This window comes from Cynocephalus volans, chromosome 11 (assembly GCF_027409185.1).
Source record: "Cynocephalus volans isolate mCynVol1 chromosome 11, mCynVol1.pri, whole genome shotgun sequence".
Taxonomy (NCBI): domain Eukaryota; kingdom Metazoa; phylum Chordata; class Mammalia; order Dermoptera; family Cynocephalidae; genus Cynocephalus; species Cynocephalus volans.
Window position 1 is genome coordinate 76,416,531 of NC_084470.1, and position 23,550 is coordinate 76,440,080.

At 37.8% G+C, this 23,550-nt stretch overlaps 1 pseudogene; it reads right to left on the reverse strand.

Annotated features, from left to right (window-relative positions):
* Positions 1–547: 547 nt before the first annotated feature.
* On the reverse strand, positions 548–10,147 carry LOC134390125 (heterogeneous nuclear ribonucleoprotein A1-like; annotated as a pseudogene).
* Between the last annotated feature and the right edge of the window lie 13,403 nt (positions 10,148–23,550).

Below are 23,550 nucleotides of genomic sequence, written 5' to 3' on the forward strand. Positions count from 1 at the left end.
ATTTCCTGCTTCCTGGTAGATACAACATTTTTCTATTTTACCTGTTTATTAGTAAAGTGTTGACATATCCTTTATTATGAAAATATAGTCAAAATGACTTTTCCCTTGTCTATAATATACTTCCATTTGATATGACTCCTGAAAATATGTTCTTCATACTTACTTCCATTATCTCTCTCTCTTTTTTTTTTTTTCTTAAAGACACATTTATTCAGCGTCATGATCAGACTATTACATTTAGCAATCAACATCGTGGATGCAAAAAAAGAAAAAAAAAACTACATTAATAGCCTTTGTTGGAATGCTATACACTTTCCCCAGAGCAGAAACTAAAATAACCTGTTAACAATTAGTCACAAATACAGTCCTCGAGTTTTTTTTTTTTTTGCCCATGCACATGAGTATTGTCTAAACCATGTCTTCTTTGTAGCAGCTAGGCCCTGCCACTACTATGTCTGGCTGAGTTCACAAATCTGTTGCAACCTGTAGCTTCCCTGTCACTTTTCTGGCTCTCCTCTCCTGCTAGGCTTTGTTTCCTGGAAGTTCATCAAAACCTCCTGCCACTGCCATACCTACTGCTGCTGCTGGAACCAGCATAGCCACCTTGGTTTCGTGGTTTGGCGTAGTATTGGCCTCCACCACCATAAGGGCCAGAGCTTCTGCCTCCAAAATTTCCTCCCTTCATGGGTCCAAAATTTGAAGACTGATTGTTGTAATTGCCAAAATCACTGTAGCTTCCACCACCTCCAAAATTGCTCCCATCATTACCAAATCCATTATAGCCATCCCCACTGCCACCATATCCACCACTAACACAGCTGCCACCAAAGCCACCACAACCACTGAAGTTTCCTCCATGACCAAAGTTATCATTCCCACCAAAACCACCTCTGCAACCAACACCACTGTTTCCAGAACCACTCGACCTCTTTGGCTGGATGAAGCACTAGCCATCCCTTGCTTTGACAGGGCTTTCTTTACTTCATAGTTGTGGCCATTCACAGGATGGAATTTCTGAATGACAATCTTATCCACAGAGTCATGGTCGTCAAAGGTTACAAAAGCAAAGCCTCTCTTCTTGCCGCTGCCTCAGTCGGTCCTGATTTCAATCACTTCAATTTGCCTATACTGTTCAAGTAATCTCTCAGGGGATGTTCTTCAGTGTCGTCTTTAATGCCACAACAAATATCTTCTTCACAGTTAAGTGGGCACCTGGTCTTTGGGAATCCTCTCTTGAGACAGCCCTCTTTGGTTCCACAACTCTTCCATCCACCTTGTGTGGTCCTGCATTCATGGCTGCATCCACCTCCTCCACAGTGGCATAGGTGACAAACCCAAAGCCCCTGGAATGCTTGGTGTTTGGATCTGTCATTACCACACAGTCCATGAGCGTTCCCCATTGCTCAGAATAGCTGCTGAGACTCTCATCAGTTGTTTCAAAGCTCAACCCTCTGATGAAGAGCTTCTGCAGCTGTTCAGGCTCTTTATGAGACTCTGACTTAGACACGATGACAGTGGGAAGACTTTATTGATGCTTCCTCAGCAGCGTCCACAGACAGAAAGCCTTCCATTATCTCTTGACATACTTTTAGAACTAAAGATCTAATTTTGTGAATAAATGAAGTAAGGAAAACTATTAAGCAAATTCAACAATTACATAACTTGGTAATTCTACTTTTAATAATTTTATAGTTTAGTAATTTAAGTAAATTCTTATGTTTTAGAAATATTTTCCTATGAAAGGATTTTTAAAATGATTTCAGTTTAAAAAGAATAACAAGGCTGACACCATCATCATCATCACTAACATTAACTCAGCAACAATCATATTTACCATTCCTTATATCATATCCTTCTCTACAAGTTCACTTAAATTACTTCATTTAGCTCCCAACATGATGCTGGGAGGTAAATAGAACAGGTACTATTCCTTCAATTTAGAAATGAGAAAAATGAGCTGCATGCATTTAAAATGGTTGAATGCTACGGATTGAATGTCCCCTCCAAACTCACTGAAGCTTGAGTTGTGTCCCCCAAGTTCTATGTATTAGAAACTTGGCCCCTACTGTAACTGTTGAGGGTAGGAAATCCTATTATTATGGTAATTGAAAGGCGGGGTCTTGAAGAGGTGATTAGATTATAGGACCGTGCCATAGTGAATAGATTAATAATGGTAGTCAGGGGCATGGTTCTGAGGGCTTTAGAAGGAGAGCACACGAGAGTCTCCCTCTCTCTCTGTTCTACCACTTTCTGCCATTCCAGACCCCTGCGCTGCTGTAAAGCCACCACCAAAGAAGACCCTCACCAGATATTTTCCCTGGACTTTGGACTTCCCAGCCTCCATAACTGTAAGACTTACCTAAACTAAGACTTGATTCTAGCTCTTCTATCTCTACCTCATGGTCTTTCTCCTCCCTTGTGCAATTCTAATACTTGTGAAACCCAAACCTATCACCTGTGGCAAGTGATGATTTCTATGTAAACTAATGATACCTCATTAGAACAATTCTTGAACCTCAAAAGAGAAGTACATGCATGATTTTCATAGAGTAACCTATTGTTATGCCTCGGACATTAGTCCCAGGTTGGCTAGACCTAGACCTGTGTCATCCAACATGGTAGCCACTAGTGACATGTGGCTGTTGAGCACTTGCAGTGCAGATATTCTGAATTGAGATGTGCTGTATCAAATATGTACTGGATTTCAAAACCTTAATATGATACAAAGAATATAAAATATCTTATTTACAATTTTTAATACTAATTACATGTTGAAATAAAAATATTTTGGATACAATGTGTTTAACATTTTATTAAAGTTATTTTCACCTGTTTTAAAAATTTTTTAAAATAAGGTTAGTAGAAAATGTAAAATAATATATGCAGCTCCTCACATGTATGCCTCACATATTTTTATCAGACAGCTCTGCTCTAGAGTTTTAATTTCTCTTTGTCATAGTTCTTGATTTCACTCCTTATTTAGTGTGTTTTTCCTTCTAAAATGATTGAAACTTTTGTGCTAGTACTTAAGCCTCATTAGAACACAGTCATCTGTTTATTTCTATATTTGGCATTTGACATTTTAATCTAGACTATTTAATCTTTGCTATTTAAAAATTTATTAAATCTTATTAAATATTTGAAATTACTTTCAAATTAGAACTTCACATGTGTTGTAAAAGTCTGGTGTGTTGTGAAAAAATGAAAAAGAAGTATAAAGGTAGAGGGTTTTATTCTGCAAGGACAGAACTTAATGATAAAGTAATATTTTATTAAATAGTTACATTGGAAAAGTTCTGCATTAGTTTCCTCATCTTCTATATATGTATGTATATTACATATATTTATATATATTTCCTTATCTACTATATATAAACATGTGTGTGTGTGTGTGTGTGTTTATGGAACTTTGAGAACAGTGTCCATCATAGAGTAAACAGCAAGTATTGGCTTTTACTTTAAACTTTGATTGAAGATATCTCACAGGTCAATATATTCCTAAATGATCTATGACACTCTGGAACTTTATAGCTAAAATGGGAGTGATTATTAATAAAAGACATAGAAACTAAACACATTTGTGTCCTTCCACATCCTTCTATCTCACTATCCCTTCACTTTTGCAGCTGTGCACTTTATATTTCTATGGTATTTAGAATTGTAGAATTTCACCACTAAAGGAGAAATGATACATTATTATCTAGTCAAACTCCCTTACTTAACAAATGAAGAAGGTGCCTCCCAAAGACGTTCAGTAACATGTCTTGTGCTCAAATAGTTATTTAAGGGATGAAAGAGTAATAGTGGCATTTTATCTAGCAATTGCCCCAGCCAGGGCTATGTAAAAGCTTGGAGGACAGTATCTCATTCCATCCTTACAAGTAAGTAAAATAAATATTGCTTTTTCTCCTATGGCATGAGTGGGAAAATGGAAGCTTGAAGAGATTTAGTTGCTCAATGTCACACTTTGGGTAGACCAAGAGCTAGAGTGCAAACTCAAGTTTGACCCCAAAGCTTGTGGGCTCCACATTGTGTTTTGCTGCTTCCCTTATTAGTTTAGTTTAGTTTCATTTTTAAAGCAAAGAAATCAAATAACTACATTATAAAGTAACCATAAGTGTCTCTTCTTGGTCAGTCTTGGATAAAGGGGAATTGAAGGTGTTTGTCACATGCAGACTCTCTTTTGTGCCAATGCCAACAAGGAACGGAGGCAGCTCAAGTTTCATGGTTATGAAGTCCTAGGCACAGACCCCAGGGAAGCCCTTGACGTGTTCAGTCTCAGTGGGAGTAATCATACAGGACGAGGAATTCACTGGGTTAAGATGAATGAAATATATAGACACACTTCCTTGAGGAACATGTAAATTGAATTAAGGAGCAGACAGACAGAAGGTGAAATGGACTGTGAAAATGACTTTATGCTGCTTCTCTGTCTAGGGATGCCAGAACTTAACTTTTTTCTCCCAACAAAAATCATCAAATTAAAAAAACAAACTTCAATTTCTTTAGACAGACTCAGTGTTAATGAGTTAAAATAACTATAAGATTGGGTTAAAAATTGCATTAATTTAATAACTTATTAATTAAACTAAAAAAAATCAACTTCTCCCTTTATTACTGAACTGTTTTAAAATTTTTCTAAGTAATTTATGTAAAGTAGTATGAGGTCTACTGGACTTAATGATTTGAACAGCCAAGTTTGGAGATTACATGAATTCTTTGCATCCTTCCAGCTGAAAAAAAAAAAGAAAGAAAAGAAAGGAAAGAAAAGACAACAAATGTACAAATCACTCAACTGTGAACTAAGAGTGGGGGGTAGAATGAAAGATGAACAATGATTATTCAAACCAAAAATATTGTTTGTAATTTACTGGGTAAGATATTCCCAGAAAATTCACATGAAAAGATGCTACTCCTGGTAAGAATGGGTATATGAGGGTCTTCAAAAAGTTCATGGAAAGATTTATATTATCTTTTAATTCCATTTTTCCACAAATTTTTGAAGTACTCTTGTATTCATTTCCTCTTGCTATTACAACAAATTACCTAAGTTTAGTGGCTTAAAACATAGATTTGCTCTCTTAACAGTTCTGGACATTAGAAGTCTCACTGGGCTAAAAATCAAGTTGTTGGCAGAGCTCCAATGCTTCTGGAGGCTTTGCAGGAGAATCCGGTCCCTCACGTTTGCCACCTTCTAGAGTCTGCCTGCATTCCTTGGCGTGTAGTCCCATTCCTCCATCTTGAAGACCAGCAGTACAGCAACTTCAAATCACTCTCTCTGACCTTCACATTCTCTCCTGCTTCCCTGTTCCATTTGTCAGGACCCTGATGCAACCAGCCTTCACCACAAAGACACAGTGTGCCATCTCTGTGCTCTCTGTTGAACTTTTCCCCATCCTTCTCTTCCCACCTCCTCTATCCTCATGTCTTGGTAGCCACAGGTCCTGTTTTAGATTAGTGTTGTTCTGGTTTAGATAACTCACTATATTATTGTACTCAGTTATCACCCAAGAGGCTTTATCCACTAGGAAACACATTTATCCAAGATCAAGTTAGTTTGGTTATCTGTCTTCTTGAGATTTTGGCAACCTTACCATCTTAGAACAATGCCGTTAGCTTCTTTTTCTGCATGATAGTTGTGTGTCACCACTGGTGGTGTCCATTCCGCCTTTTTCATTCAATTCCTGCTATTCAGAATTACCTGGCTTCATTTTAATTCTCCATTTCCATTTTGCCATATGTTGGGATGCTCACAATGTCTTTGTATATACAGATGCTCATAATATCTGGGTGTGTGTACAGATACACATATACAATTATGGATAATTTTGGGGTATAAATATCTCACAAGAACACATTCACTTAAGAATAATATCTAGTACTTGTGTTACATATTCAGAAAGTTTTAAAGATGAATTATATAGAACCAGTTATAATGGAATTATATACACAGTTTGCTCAAAAGGCATTGGTGGATAGAAGATCATTCTCTCTATATAAATACCAAACCTTGGTACAAGACAAGTCTCATGGACAGAAGGGAAATCATATCACAAAATTCTAGGAATGTTTAATCACCAGTGAGTCAGCTCATAGAAGCACTGCAGTCTTATATTAAAATGGATCGCTACTGGTGAATTATTGGTAGACACTAGATGTTTATTTGCCACATATTTTATTGCTTAATATAAACCATGTTGTGAAATAAATAAGCCTATAAGCGTTATATTCAGACTCAATAAATGGTAATTTTTCCTGTTGAAGTTTGGTAAATAATTTAATAAATCTCCTACCAGAATCCCATGGAATTTTAAATAAATCAGTAGATTTTCAGTTTAGCAGTTTAGTACTCATAATGAATCCTTAATGTCTAACAGCATCTACTGTTTACATTTGCCTGGGGTCTCTAAAACATTATGAGATGAAATGATTTTTCTGTTCCTTGGTGTATGGCTGTCATAGAATTAAAGTGTTTCATGAATTTCATATTTGAGTGAATGACTTCCATTCTTCAGTCTCTTGTGGGAGAGGAAAAAGTAGGTGGAGCTGCATTTAATGTTATACTGTCTTGTCTAGATTGAATTTGTTATGAATTGCATGGTTCTCAATTGTACTCTCATGCGTCCTTAAAACAAACTGCAAATTCTATGGGACACATATTTTGTGCTTTGCTGAACACTGAGAATGTATAAATGATGATTTAAGAGCCATGAAACTGAAGTTGGTATAAGACTATAAACAGTATGTTAATTTTCCTTAGAAACATAAAAGAAAGCTTGTTTCGAATATCCTTAAAAGTTTAATAAGAGTTCCTTTCAAGCCACTGTAGAAAGCAGCTCCACAGAAAAATAATATGTATCCATTAGCCTTTGCCAAAATGTACCCAGATTTCCAATTATAAAATTCTTGTAAAGCCAATGATTTCCTCCTTTTAGAATCACTTAAAACAAGTGGTAAGAATTATATTGTTATTTAAATAGGGAACATTCATGTATTTAGAATGAATTTCTGTCTAAACTTTGGAGACTGCAAAACTTAAATATGATTCTATTTCAACACTTTGGAAAATTCATCAGAAGGAATCAAAACAGCACAGAGAAGGGAGATAACTGGCTAGGCCCTGTGGGCCAATTGGTCACTAACCTTTTCTATGAACTCAGATAACTAAGTTCATTCAACAAATCTCTACTGAGGTCCAATTAGAGTTAAACTGTTTCAGGCTCTAGGAATACAATACTGGATATGTTAATGTCTTTGCCTCCATGGTATTTACCTTCTTTTGGGGTAACAGACACAACTCACAAACAAATTGATATGCAATACACTGTCAGGTAGTTAGTTATAAGTTCTATCAGAGGAAATAAGGCAAGGTCAGGGCTGAAAATGATAGGATGTCACCTAATTGCTCTGGACTTAATTTTCCTCACAAAGAGCTTTATCTTATGATTTCGATTTGCATGAAAATTTGAAGCAGCCCATAAAAATACATAAAGCACAAAATAATAACATAAATATTTGAGGGAGTTGAGCATAAGGCTAGAAACTATTATATTTCAAGGTTAAATTAGATCATAAAAATATACTTTATACCCTAGTACAGTTGCTAGTTGCAGGCCACAGACTTGACATTAAACTTCCTATTGAGCTAAGCAAAAAGGAATATTCAAATGTTTCAGAAGACTGGTCAAGTATAAAACATTGATACTGTTCATGTGTTTATGAGAAGAACATTTTGCTTAAATAGAGACCCAGGAGGATTTTCCTGTATGGAGCAGAGAATGTACTGTAGGGTGGAAGACTGTGATATCTCTCCATGAAGGCTAATAGTTTGTCACTTAAGACCAGATCAACAAAAGCAATTAAAGATCAAACCATCTCTGCAAAATAATTTATTTTCTCTGTGTCTTACTTTTTGCTGTATGCTGTGGGGACACTCCTTTGAGAATCTGATGAAAGCTATGAACCCCATACCCAGAAAGATGTGCACATATACATCCACCCATCATTTGGCATACAGTATCAGGGGTGTCAAGGAGGTTCTGAAGACCAAGCAAAAATCTTAAGATATACATTTCCTCCTTACTATCATGATAAATGGGGAAACATCATGTTTTCACACAATTCTCCATAAATATTCAAGCAACTTTCTTCAAATATTGAGCAGTGAAGAATTTACTGTTGTAGGCTCTAAGAGAAAAAAAACTCATGTACAAATATTTTTTGGCCAGTTATTAACAGAACCATATGCTTTGAAAACTAAAACCATATAACAAAAGTTAAGAAACCAAGCAAGACACTGGCATCTCTAATACTATACTAGCAGGTTGGCTAAGCCAACTCTAATATCACACCCAAGTCCATTGCCATTTATGTCTATAATTACTAGGTATCTGTTTTTTCTGTCTTCTCTATTTTATGCACTTTTATATTTTTAAAGCAACATAGGAAGGATTTTTGTGACAGTGTGTATATCTGCCCCACAATATGATTTTATATCTTAGAAAATTGAATTAGCTAGCTAACTAGTATAATAGAATTGAAAACAGTTTAACAAAATCTCTATAGTTGAGCCATAATTGAAACTCAAATCACAGAGATATTTATCAAGAACAGCAAAGAAAATAGTACCAATCTAGGGGTATAAAAGTCTTAATTGCCAGGTATCAGTTTTTAACAGTTTGGTTTGGCATCATTAAGAGGATTTAAAATTATTTCACCTACCAGGACGCCTTCAGCCACGCCTGCAACATTTACCCACTCGAACGCCTAAACAAAATTAAATGAATCAGAATAAAAATGCTCATTGTGACATGATATAGCTTTACCTATTATTTTTCAGCAGTTCCTTTTTTATTCTCTACTTGTTTTTCCATTCTCTCCACCTTGGTATTCAAAACCTTTACTGGAAGCAGAAAGAGCAGAGGGTGGGGGAGTTATTACTTGCCATGAAAGAGAAGTAAGGTCTCTGCAGGAGGCATTCAAGTCTTTGGGACTCAAGTAGAGGTTCTGAGGTCATGAATTGCAAACTGCTGCTTCTGTTTTAGAGCCCCACAATGGTGATGCCCAGCAGGAGAGAAAAATTCTTTTTTAGAAAATAATATCCTTTAGTGTGAATTTCTCTTCAGGTACACGTGTATAAATACTTGTTTTATATGAGTGGATCTTGTGATATACAGTAGGTGTGTTTCCTGAAAGCTCAATATTCATGAGATGTTTTTAATTTGAGTCTTATTAACTCAGAGAATTCTATTAAATTTTCAGAAAACTTCTTATTTGTGACTTGCTGGTGTACTGATCTTTCCCTAAGAGAATTATAAGCCAGTATAAAAGACTTATATATATATGGGAATAGTTCAAAACATTCGTAGAAAAATAGAATTAAAAGAATACAAATCTTTCCATAAACTTTTTTGAAGACCGCTCATATGTATATATGTATATATGTGATATGAAATATTTTTGAAACGTATAATATTATAGCCACATAGTTCTTTAGTTGTCAGCACTAAATGAGATAAGTATAAATGTATTTTGGCTGAGAAAGTAAACTTTTTGTTTGTAATCTCTCTAACCCTGAAATGATATGCTTGTTTTTTCCTCTTACTCCCTGGAGGTTGTGCTCTTTTCTTTTGGCATTAAATGTTAAATAAATTAATGATAGAATTCGGGGGGTGGGGAGAGGAGAGAATCATAAACTGCAATTAAATAAATATTCTTATGTCAACTTGTCCAGAAATATTCTCAAGGGTTGCCCACCTGTGAAGCATCTTGGGGCAAATCATTGCCTGAGATTCAAAATGTCTTCCCTATGACTTTTGATTCGGGCATGTATTTGAAGCACAGTTAGTATGTGTTCCCTTGATAATGTCTTGAGACTTAATTTCCCTGATCATTAATTTGTTTATCATAAAATGGGGATAAAAGTAGTGCCTGTGGCATTGAATTTGTGGTAAGGATGAATGATTGGGTACATTGAAAACAGGGAACGGTGCTGCACCTCGTATCCAACAGTGCTGGCAGCCGTGAAATGATGATGATGGCTTTTCTCTTTTGATTGGCAAATGCATAGATTCTCTTTGTACTCCCGTTCCAGCTGCTCTGAAGGACGACTTCCTCTCTCTTTGATGGGCTCCAGTTTCACATACATAATTGAGCAGGATTTTGTGTGGGGTGTTTTTTTTGGTAGTCTACATGTAATTACAGCTGTAGAGGTGATGGACATCCATAGCAAATCTCAGCCATTGGAGGGTGAGAGTCTGTGGATAAACGTCTCAGCCTCTCCGGCTTCTAGAGGACCATTCTGAAACATTCCACGGGGTTCTCAGGTGAGACTCAGTGAGAATGAGCCTAGCTGCTTGCAGTCATCACCAGTTCAGTAATGCAGCTTTACTGGCTTTTTCTCCTTCCATCCTCCTGCTACCCCTAATCATCTCTCAAATCAATTACCTACGACTTTCTCTCTGTCACTTTTTGGAGGAATCCAACTTGAGATACAGAGCATAGCCTGTATTTCCACTCAGACCATCCCAACTATACTTTCCAAAATTGGTGAAAATTCATCCAGATACTTTTTGTGTGATGCAGTAACAAGGAAACAAACCGACAGAAGTCTAATTTTATTTATATAGAATATCTATAAACCTAAGCACTCTTCTTAACATTTTTTATGGGCTTCTACATATCAAATGAATTGTCAGTTAAAAACAAAAACAAAAACAAAACAAAACAGAAAGCACTTAGATATCCTAATGGTGTTTACTACTTATTCCTTTTAATGTTTCCATGAAAGAAAAAAATCTTATTTATAGTGCTATGTCTTCACTTGTTTATTTTCTATATTTGGGCATTGGGATTTATGTGATTTTTGTGATTTATAACCACTGCTATTAACCATTTGGCCAATGGAATTGTCCAGAAATAGAGAATATCTTGATTTCTGCCTAGATAGGTCAAATTGCAGTTGGCTGAGGCTTCTCTGGAAAGTCAGTTTGTGTTGTCCTGTACATTTTTACAGTATCCTGCATCTGCCTTTCTGTCTATCTTGGGCTATTATGAATGCTTTACTTAATTTTTTTCTTGTAGGGGCATGCATGAGGTTAGTATTTATTTTTCAGAAAGAAAATTAATTAAGATGAGGACTCATGCAACCTGATCCTCCCCTTATGGAAACTTAATGTGCAACAATAATCCCTAAAGGGATAAATCTTAACCAATATGGCTTTCATCATACAAACTAATAGCTTGCAGGTTGGATTCAGCTGGAAGGCATGTTGGTTTGGTCCACAGTTATGATAATGTTTTTAACTTGAATTACTTGATATTTAAAGATTAAGGTGGTTTAAACAAAAATGAGTATTTTGAGCTTTTGGAATGCTGGATGCTGTAACAAACCTGGGTCTCTATTCCTACATTGCATGCATAGCCTGGAGCTATCAGATGCTCTGTAACGGGAGGTTGCCATTGTCCCCCCTAGGCTGCCACTCTGTTGGTCCTTGGCTTTGTTTTCCTTGCTCCAGATCTGCTTCACTCATTTACGCTACCAGCCTGGCCCCTATAGTGATTTGAGTTTTGATCTCAGTTTTAATATCATGGAGGGCACAAATTAAAATAACTTCCCTCTCTTAAAGATGATAAATCCAGGGCACAATGAGACAATTTAAATCAGCTAATTCTGGAGCTGACTGGGGCCTTTATGACTTGTTCCAAACTCCTTTAATTTACTGATGTGGAAAATGAAGAATAGAGACCTTTTGTTTACTGTCACATAGCTAATGATACAGCATGCCAACACTTTAGTGGTCTAAATAAAACTATGAAGATACTTCACATGTGTCCTTGAAGTAGAAAGGTCATAAGTTATGTCTTTCTCCAGGATTTGGGTTATTTAAACAAAATATTCTTTCATAAACTAAGAAATTTGTAAAACCCAAATTATAAAATTCAGAATGTCTTTCTTTCAAACAGCCAGGAATAAGTTCATTATGTGCTTGAAGCAGTCTGAGTAGATTTTATGAGCGTATTCTTGAGATGATAGATCAATAGGAAGTTGAGGGCACCCTGAAAAGAGAATGCAATAATGAAATCAAAAGCTTGAAAAAGGTTGAACATATTACTCAGTTGTAAATATTACTTTTTTGATCATTATTAATGCTAGTATTTTGCTTTATTCTTCATATTTGGAAATTTCTTCCACTGTAAGATCTGGGCTTTATGTAAAAAGATAATATATATTCTAATCTATTTTAAGACCTTCTTAAAGGTCACTCTGTGAATGATCAGAGAACTTTAACAGGACATGCACACTACAGTCCTCATTAACTACTCAAACAAAAACTCTTAAAATTCACAGGATTCTGAGGTGGAGTTAGGGTGGAATGAAAGGATCCTTTTCTCCTTCCAAAGAAATTCAGGAAATCAACTTTAGGGGATGCCTACAAGACCCATTAAAAATTTCAAGATGTGACATGTGCTTGATTGCTGAATTGGATACTTGTAGAGGTGAGTGGAGGAGAAGCTAGTGGCACTCAGAAGTGATAGAACTCATATTACGTAATATAACTGTTGTTCTCTAAGAATGCCAAGCTTTTCAGCCACCAGGTAAATCAAATCTCTTATTTATATATCTTTTGTTTTGTTTTCTACGAACTAGCCTAACTGCTCTGCCCCCCTCCAAAAAAACCCAGGCTCATATGCAACATGTACTAGCTTATATCTACTTTTAAATAGATGCTTTACGTTATGCATTACTTATTACAATAGTCATAACTGGACTCTCTGCTTCTGCTCTTTGTACTTTACAGTCTATTCTCAACCCAACAGGCACAGCGTCCTGCTGAAATGTGAGTCACATTGTGTTTCTTCTCTGCTTTAACCCTCTAAAAGAGTTTAGCCAACACGGAACAGAGGCCTAAGTCATTATGATGTCCTGCAGTGGTGGTTCTCAAGTGTGGTCCCAGGACCATGTGCAGATTCTCAGGCCTGCCCCAGTTCTGCTGAATCACAAATGCTGAGGCTGAGCCAAGAAATCTGTGTTTGAACAAGTCCTCAGAGTAATTAGGATTCTTAGCTAACATTGTAGCACTATTGTGCTGCAAGACCAGTTTGGTATCTGTGTTTCCTTTACCTTTTGACTTCATGAACTACTATTCCTCTTGTCACTCTAACCCAGCCATTTTTGCCTCTGTGCTATGTACTTTCCTGCCTCAGGGCCTTTGTACATGATCTCTCTCTTCCCAGATAGTCACATAGTGTTTATGTTTCCCTCCCCAACTTCAGGTCGTGCTTAGATGCAATGCTCACTATTGAGGCCTCTTTGCCCACAATATTAGATTCCTGGGACTGTTGTTACAAAGTTCATAAACTCAGTGGCTTAAAACAACAGATATTTATTCTCTCACAGTTTTGGAGGCTAGAAGTCCCAAATCAGGGTGTCGGCAGGGCTGTGCCCCCTCTGAGACTCTAGGTATAATCTTTGCTTGCCTCTTCCTAGCTTCCGGTGGTGGCCAGAAATCCTTGGTGTTTATTCCTTGACCTGCACCACTCCAGTCTCTGCCTCTGTCATCACAAGGGCTCCCCTGGTGTGTCTTCACACTATCTTCTTGGAAAGACACCAGTCAGATTGGGTTAGGAGCCCATTCTACTCCAGTATGAACTCATCTTAATTAATTGCCTCTGTAAATACTCTGTTTCCAAATGGGAACACATTCTGAGTGAGGTTCTGAGGAACAGGATTTCAACATACATTTCTTGCAGAGAAGAGGGACACAATTCAACCCATAGCACCCACCCTACTTCCAACACACCCTGTGTTTGATTTATTTGGTTTACTGAATGGCTCCCTCCACTGGAAATTAAGTTCCCTAAGGGCAAGGATTATCTATTTTGTATTTATCCCTACAATATTCACAGCTTTTAGAACATACCTGGCACACAGCAGGTGCTCAATAAATATTTGTTGAATGAATAAGAATGATAGACCTTTAACAACATTTCATTGTTAAAAAGTCTTATTACTAATCTTTAATTTAAAGCCCCAAAATAATTCCTTTTTTTTTTTTTCCCCCATCTCCTGGAGGCTAGGTACAGAGAGAGTAGTATAAAAGAATCAACTGAAAAAAGTTAAGTTCATTCTGAAACTAGTGGTAATCTTTTGGGTGGACCAATCTTTCTTTGAGGGAAAGACCCAAGGGAAGCTTTGGTGCTGGGGCCTTATTGGGTTCATAGCTGAACTAGCAACCAGGAACCAGGAATGGACTGGTGTCAGAAGTACTGTTGGTTGAAGCAAGACACAGACTAAAAGGCTCCCATACTCAGGTCTCTTGCCCCTGTCATGATGTCTCTGTTCAATCACTTCTTCATTTGTTCATTCATTCATTCATTCATTCAACAAATACTTGAATATCTAAGTGTTGAGCTCTGGGCTCCAAACTTGAGATAGAAGACTTGGCCCCTGAACTTCTGCAATTTGCCCTGTAGAAAGGGATTAAATATAAGTGAGCTCATAGCTGCCCCTCAGCCACTCTTCCTGTGGGGTGAGGCCTGCTCGAACTATCTTTGTACCTACCCCAAAGAAAATCAACTTCCTTTCACCCAGTCCAGGCACAAAATCATGCAGGTGTTTAATGGCCAAGTGGGAATTCACCAGAACAGAAGACTGGATGGACATTTCAAAGGCAAGGCTGCTGTTGATCAGGTCTTGTTACTGAAGTCAGGCTCAAGCACCCCCTGAGTAAGTGAATGAAGTGAAGGAGCTGTTTAGTGAAGTAGGTTAGAATGTGGGGTTTTAAACTTGTACCCAAATTTGCATGTCTGCTTTGCCATTAATGAGCCTTGTGGCTTTGGAAAAGGCACCTACCTGAAATTTTGTTTTCTCATTTATAAAGTGGCATTAATCTTTCAGGGTCATGAGATTAACACCGATAAAGTATGTAAGCATTTAGCACAGTGGGGGGCTTAACTCAATAGGCTTATTAAAGGAAAACACAAACCCAGTGTGGCATCGTATTCAAGAGTTGGGTGGATCTTTGCTTTTCTTTCGTGGCATCATGGGATAAAAAAAGATGGAGCCATGAAAACAATAGGAGCCAGAGTTCTGAAACTGTAACACCCATACAAACCAAGAGGCAGACAATTGTGTCAGGAACAGCATGGAAAATCACAAACTTCTCATATACTTATTTTTTAGGAGGTTGTCTAAGATTTATCAATTATGAGTCTTGGATGGCATATTTAAGGCAAGTTTCATAAACACTTTAGGAAACGTGAACCATAATATTAAAGCATGAAGTTTCATCCCAGTATTGTTAAAATTAGGCAGAACGGCTTCGGAGGCTGTTCCCTTTAGCAGCTCGCTTAACCATTGTTGCTTATAAAAGACAGCAGTGAATTGAAACTGAACAGCAAACTGTGCTTTCACCATCTGTCTTGAATGAAACATGATATAGGAGTGGTTGTTACTCAGGCTATTTGGAAGGAAAACTCACAAATTTTCCAGCCCTGGGTTGAGCACTCTGTGTGGAGCTGGACCCAAAGTATCAAAAATGCCTCTTAAGGTTATTTCCAGGGCTTGCATTTCTATAAGAATTCTTCAACAATCAGGTTTAAGCTGTTCATTGATAATTCAAATTACTTTATTAGACTGGATTAATTAATATGATGAAAATAAGACCCCCCCCATCTCCTCTCTCCTGTTTCTCCTTTGGATTTCTCCCCACTGATGATCAAAATGTGAATAGCATGTTGGGGGCTACTCAAATAGCCAGTAAATAACAATGTTCATCTTTGCATTGTTAGTCTGGTGGCTTTTAACAAGCTGCATCTGAAGCAACAATGAGGTTTTAAGATGAGTTTAAACATAAGTGCACGTGTTTAAAAATTCTGAGCCTAGACAACAAAGTGTCATTTTTTGGAGCAAAGATGGCTTCATGTTTTGGTGACTGAGGCAGGAAAAGTGCATATATCTTCCATCCCCATTTGCTAGACTCAGCATGCTGTCAAGATATCAGTTTGCTGGCCTACTTCCAACTAAACATGACACCTTTTCTTACAGGTAAAGCATTTGATATACATTTTTCCATTCTGGGAGCAAGAGTCATGGCCTTTTTAAGTCAGATATATAGGTCTGCGTTAAGGATGGCACACAGTGCCTGCTTCTATAAACTGATTGCCGATCTGTTCTTGCTTCCCCTAGAGCAGAGTTGTTCAATCCGAGCAGGCATCTTTCTGCTAAATGACCTTTGCTCAGCGTTCCTCTTGTTATAACTTCACAACATGTCTACAGCCCTGGATGGAACTAGGTTTAGCATCTATTCAGTAATTTCTTGAGCAGTGGATTTTTTAAACTTAGGGCAATTGAGACGAACTCTGCTTTGTTGCCAGTACTAGGGGGACATTTTTATGAGAAGACATAATTTGACTTACAATATTTCCACCTTCTTGTAATAGTGTGCTGTATTTTAACAGAGTTCTCATGTATTATGCAAACGAAATGTTTTGCAGACTTGTCACAGATGGCATTTGGAAGTGACTATTGGACGATCACTACATACCACCCTCTTCTTAAAAATGATGAGCTTGATTTGTCTACCCTTGATCCCTAAGTTGAGCACAAGATGTAGAGTTAAGAAAAACTTTTAAAGAGTTACACAAGGGTGGAAGAATACAGTGTTCTTTAAATAATGATTAGGAGAAAATGTCTTCCCATATGGTACATGAACTTCAAGGCTCCACTATTAAGTATCACTATTATTATTTTTACTTTATATTGGGCATGGTGCTGGGAAGTAGATGGAAAAAAAGAGAAGATAAATTTGTTTGAGAGCTTTGGGGGCTATTTATTTCCTATAGAGTTGAGTACTCCTCATTAGCAAAATTGTAGGTCAAATTTTCCCCTTCCAGTCTTCTCTTTTGGTCCTTTCAGACCAATTTCGGAGCACCTCCCATCCCCACCCCAAACAGCATGTCTCCTGGAATCTCTTTCCTGCTGCAGGTGCCATTTACATCTGCCTCTGCCAGCGGCTCATGGCCATCTGACCTCTATTTCCTGAAAGCAAAGGCTTTCCCCCATTTTTATTTATTACACTTGTTTTTAAATCTGGTCACCATTAACATCTCCATGTAGTTTATCTTATTTGTTGAATGAGCCCTCCTTTGTTTTAGTGAATGCAATTTAACTGAAAAGATTCCAGTTAAGCTAGTTCAAGCAGAAATGGGGGTTGTTGATAGAACAGAAATGTCATAGAAATTGTGGTCAGGAAATACTGTTGTGCCAGAGCCTCATGGGAGGTGAAACTGGAAAGTGAGTCTGGATTTAAACAGCTCTGGGAGCCTCAACAATCATGGCGTCCACAGACTTCTTTCAAATACTTTGTCATCATTAGGCTTTGGCAGCATTTTTTGTTTCCTCAATTTTAGGCCCCGCTACCAACCCATCCAATGTTTTACAATCCCAAATCCAAATTTCTTGAAAGCAAATCTGTTGGCCTGTCTCACCTTCTCCCTTTATTCCCAAGTCAGTGGAGAGCCTTTGGGGTTGATACTTCTTTGAGTAAGGTGTTCACTTCTGGTGCAATCAGATGCAGTTGGATTGAGGTGTGTTGAGGGGAGACGATGCAGGAAGAGTCACATACACTTAGTGGATCAGAGGCTGTGACCAGTGAGAGGTAGTTTGAGAAGGGGATGTGGGTGGATCCTCTAAAATAAAGTCACATTTGTCCCCAGGGACCTTTATGGAATATCTAATGTGGTATTTCAGCAAAGGTAGTTTTTGGAAGGGGCTAAGGGTGGGCAGGGTGGTTTTCACTTTCATTCAAATCATATTGAGTAAGCATTTCCTGTTTTGCCCAGGGCCTGTTCCTTACAGCAATTGGAAAGTAGAAGACTTAACACACATGTGTTCTCTGTGTGCATGTGTGTGTGTTTGTGCACGCACATATATGAAAGAGAGAGAGAGCACATGGGCATGTGCATGCACACACAGTGGGAAAAGGAGAGGAAGTGGTATAAACTTTTAGTGCTGAAGGAGACCTCAGAGATTCTCTTACCCAACCCACACATTTCACAGATGAAGAAATCCAGATTCATATAATTTACATGGCTAGCTTAAGGGCACACAGCTATTAAGTGGCAGAACAGAGACTAAAGATCTCTTGAGCCCCAATCCAATGAGCTTTATAACCCAGCTCTATTATATTTTTGTCTCCAGAAGGAAAGTTTTTATTAATTGAAACAGGCCCAAATAGATATCACATTTTGTCATTGCATGGCTGGCTTATTATCTTTCAGGTCCTAGCTCATAGATCACCCCAAAGGGCTCCTTGACCACTACCTTAAGTTGGTCGCACTCCCTGTCCACCAGGTTTTCTATTACATCATTATTTTTAAAGTTTTCTAATACTTACCCCAGTCTTTAAACACCTTGTACGTTTGTTTCCTTGTTTTCCTTCTCCACTATCATATGAGATTCCATGAAGATGAAGATTGTCTCTCTTCTTCATGCCCACATCCCCACCTTCTGTACTTGTACTCAACTCATAGTAGGCACACATAAATAATTAGTCACACCTATGTGCATTTGATAAATATAAATACTAAAATAGTAAATATTTGGGGGAAACATATAGACTGTTTTTGGCCACATATACTTGTACTTCCTAATTATTGAGATCATACAAAGTTTAATGTCCATGTGGTATTTCATTTATCTAAAGATCCTGACATATTTTTGTATACCATGTCATAATTTCAAGCTAAAACAAAACCTGGAATTCATAGCAAAGGGAACCAGCAACATCTGATTCAGATGTGAATTTACCTGTGTGGGTGTATTTCACATCAACTGTGAGTGTGTTCATGACAGTGAGTAACTTGGCTTAGAGATGCTGCCTCCCAAATATCCTCTTTGTGAATGTTCCTGTGACTCTCTGACAGTAAGAATTGTTCGTTCTTATTTCTGGCTCTTGGCAGCCTACAGATGCTTCCTGTTAGTGCTCCTGGCAGGTTACTGATGGGTCCTGTTGTTTATTGCCCTATCTATCAAGTCCTATTTATTTTTAAAATAAACTTTAAGTATACTGTAAACTCCCTTCACAAACAGATTTTTCCTCCTGTTTTGCACTTGACAAGCCTCTAAAAGGAATAGTAACTCTGTCTCATAAATATTTGAACCTGAACCTTTTAGGAAAGAGTTATACTTAAGGTACTCAAGAACTGGAAAGACCTCTGTCTAAAATCTCCCTTCCAGCTACTCATTTCTCTCTCTCTCTCTTTCTATTCTTTTTCCCCCCATTATTTCATTTCAGCTTCTACACTGATTCCCCATCGCACTCCAGGTTTAATTCTCTAGCCAAACTGTCATCCATATCTTTTTAAGTACAAGGGAACTTCAAAAAGTTCAGGGGAAGATGCATATTATCTTTCAATTCTATTTTTCTATGAACTTTTTGAAGCACCCTTGTATGTACTGCTTATATAATGTAAATGTCTGTACTAAAAAGGTTAAAGGGCTTACTCTTTCCCAGCTCTTCAAGCCTAAACATTTTACATCTCTGGCTTGGTCCTCCATCATGTAAACCTATGATTCCATTCAGCCATCCAACACAAAGCTGACGAGAAAGGACATTGATATGGTGCAACATAAAAGAGCTGACGATTTAGATTCATACTGACTTGGATTCAATTTAAACACTACTGCTGATTAGCTTACAGCCTTGTAGAAGTCTCCTAACTTCTCTTGCTGTATTTCCTCATTGGAAAAGTAAAAACTAATAATACCCATTTGGGTAAACATTTATGGTATTCTCTGAATATTTCCAGCTCTCCTCCTTTTAAGCCCTTGGTGGTAGTACATTTCACCAGAACTTTTCAATTTAGGCATGGTTGTGTGACTTGTTTCGGCCAATGAAATTTGGTGGGAAATGATGTGTCTTACTTGTGAACAGATGTTTTTAAAGGCAGGGTGTGATTTGCCATGGTCCCTTCCTCCAATGAGGCAAATGTGGAAACGTGCTGAGAAAGAGCCTCCATCGTCCTGGGATCTTGGCTGTCTACAATAAGCAGAGCCTCCTATTGATCCACCCTGGATACGTAGCATGAAATATTAGGGTTGCTTGTTACTACAGCAAAACATATCCTGTCCTGACTGAAACATCTACTTTGCAAGGTTGTTTGGAGGATGAGTGACAATATACTTAAAGTGGCAACGTAGTGCCAACATGCTATCAACAAATGGTAGATGCCGTTATTAGGAGCATTGTTATCATCATTAGATTGTTATTTTGTTAGATTTATGTGTTCTTTCTATTCTGCATTTTGTCTTTATTTCTATTACCTTATTGTGTTACAAATATGTATGATGGATCTTCGAAAAGTTCATGGAAAGATTCATATTATCTTTTATTCCATTTTTCTAAGAATTTTTAAAAGTACCTTCATATTTGCGTTCCTGACCCTTCACTAAATCATAAGATCTTTAAGAAAAACAGTGTAGTTCATATGCCCTCATTCAGGCATCCTCAATTAGATATGGTATCTTTTCCAACTACTCTATTGTTGTATCATGAAAGCAGCTATAGACAATATACAAACAAATGGGTATATTTGTGTTCCAATAAAACGTAATTTGTAAAAACAGGAAGCAGATCATTGTTTTCAACCCTGATTCAGACTCTATTCTTACCCCTCTCCCTCCTTTTCCCTTTCCATCTTTCAGTGCTAGTTGTCCTCATTGTCTTTTGGGTTTTCTGTTGCCACAGGTAGACACTTTCCTCACAGATAGAAATAGCCACCAGTAGCCCTAAGTCTCTGTTACAAAGAGAGCAAATCCCTTTCTCCCTGGTGTTCTTTGCTGGGTAATGTGTTCACACTTGGACCAATCCCTGCTGACACAGCATGGGGATTCCTGATTGGTCAGACCTGAGTCATGTGACTACCCCTATGATCAGAGAATGGTCTGAGGCACTATGACTGCTGAGCCTTCAGAACCCCCAGGGGTCCAGATGAGAGAAAGTAGGATGCTTGGTAGACACAGTGAGCTCACCACAAGCCTCCTTTCTCCTATATATATATTTAGAAAAATAGGAAAAAAACCTAGTTAAGAGGGCCATCTCTAACAAATCTCCATTGAATAGTAGGCTGGTACTTCATAACTGATCTCTCTGGACATTCCTCAGAGACCTCCTGTGGGATCTGGAAACAAAAGCATTGGCTGTAATTTCTGATGGACTTGATGTGAAAAGTAAGAAATAGAGCAACCAAAGAAGACTCTTAAGTTTCTGTCCTAAGTCCTGGGGTGAGTAGAAGTACCATGTGTTTAGATGGTTAAAATTCATCTCCCAAACTGTGAGTGGGAAGCAGCAACATGGATTATCCCCAGTTGGCTCATATGTAATTTTCCAGTGATCTGGGAAAACTCACAAAACTTTACAAAAGGCAATAAACAAAGCAATATAATGCTGTATGAGTCAGGACTCTCTGGAAACCATCCAAATTCCTCTCTGTAATATGGGGAACACCTGAAAATTCCTAATATGAAATGCCATAATAAGGGAAAAATTACTTATTCTTGTTATTCCTGATCACCTAAGTTCTGCCTAAAGGGTATTACTGGCTATCATGGATATGTGTTGGGCACTCAAAAACTAAGTCAGTTTGATATACAAGTACTTCCTCTATTTTTACTTGGCTCAGAAAATTTGATGAAATTATACAAATCCCTGAAATCTAATATTTTTATGTGATAAGATTGTGTAAGAGGAGGGGGTGGAAGAGAAGTTTGGAAAATGTGGTGACAGATGGCAAGTGGGCTCAGGCACATAGCGTTCCTATATATAGGGGAGGGGACAATCTGGTTAATCAAGGGGAGGGGGGAGCATTTTTAAATTTAGATTCAAGTATTTTATATATTCAGCAACATCATTTGCTGAAGCAGCCTAGCTGGGTAGAATTTTCATTTTTTTTCTTGGTTAGGGGTGAGTTGTGTGATATATATTTTCAACAGTTTTGCATATTCTTTCATGATGTCTACATTAAAAATCAAATGGTTTCTGTAGGTTTTGGGTATGTCTTTTGAGAGAGGACTGTGAATATCTATTTCTAGAGAGGGTTCCTTCTAAGGAAATTCAATGACATTTTGAAAATTAGGGTCATTACAACTAAATTAGCAACACTGGAAAATTAAAGTGAATGTTCACAATGAATATGACTTTATATAGTCAGTAGAATGAGCATTGGACTGGCAACAGGGACACCTGAGATCAAGGCCCAGCTCTAGGTAATACTCACGCAGGGCCAGGTAGACTGTATTACCTTGTGTAAGTCACTTCAGCTCTTTGGATCTTAATCTTTTTATTTTTAAAATGAGAGTTTGGTTTAAATAATGTCTGCGATATTTTTAGTTTTATATTTCCATTGTTGTAGGCTGTCTCTTAACTGCTCTGTGAATTTGGAGGCTTTTGATTGCAAGTAACAGAAAGCCCAACTCAAAATGTGTTAACTCGCAATGGGGAAAGTCTAGTGTTGAGTGGACTTTAGGGTTGGTTTGATTTAGCAAAGGACATTTTCTCAACTTGTTCACACTGGTTTCCATGGTATCAGCCTCATCGTAAAGTTAGCACCCCTTCATCTCAAAACCTCTGATAATAATCGCTTCTCAGCCTTTGGCTAAGATCAAGTGTACTATCAAAACCTCTGTTAATGACTCCTAATCAGTGATATGCTTCTTCGTCCACCTCTGGATGAAAAAGAAAATCACTTCCTGAAGCTGTCTTAGACGAGTGAAGAAATGTCTTTCCAAGAGATCCCTGCAAACCTCTCCTTGCATTGGGTTATTGACCCAAATGGACTTGTGTTCATATCTCTGATCATGGCCAGGGAACAGGGCTACCCTGAGCTACAGGAGAGGCTCTTAGAACCAGCAGAAAGCTCAGCAGGGGGACCGAGGTTACATGATTAAAATCAATAAGAGAGGATGTATGTAAGGGAGGCAGCCATAAATTCTACTAAACACTGCTTGGAACAGTTAAGTTTCATGTAATCTAGGCAGTTAAATACGAACTAGGGAAAAAAAACCCAAGTTAGTAAAATAAGAGGTTTTATATGGTAGCTATTATCATACCAGCCACATAGTAAGCATACAATAAAGATGCCTATATTGGGCTAACCTAAAATCTGTTAAACATAGAGAATGTGCCTCTTATTTGGCACTAATTAACAAGAAATTACAGGTATTTCTGCAGGTTGCCATAGTGACCAGAGAGGCCTGTAGCGGGAAGTTTTTGTTTTAGTGCAGTGGTTTTCAAACTTGGCTATGAGTTGGAACCACCTAGCGAGCTTTGAAGTGTATGAGTACTGTTGCCTGAGTCCCATCTTGAGAGGTCCTGATTTGATTGATCTCGGGTGGGGGCCTGGGCACTTAGAGTTTTAAAAACTCCCCAGATTATTGTAATTCACTGGCAAAATTGAAGACCTCAGGTTTAGGGAACCTAAGGGCATGATCAGTTGCATTCCACTACCCTCTTCAGTAATGTCCAGGGTTTCCCTTAATTCCTTCTTATA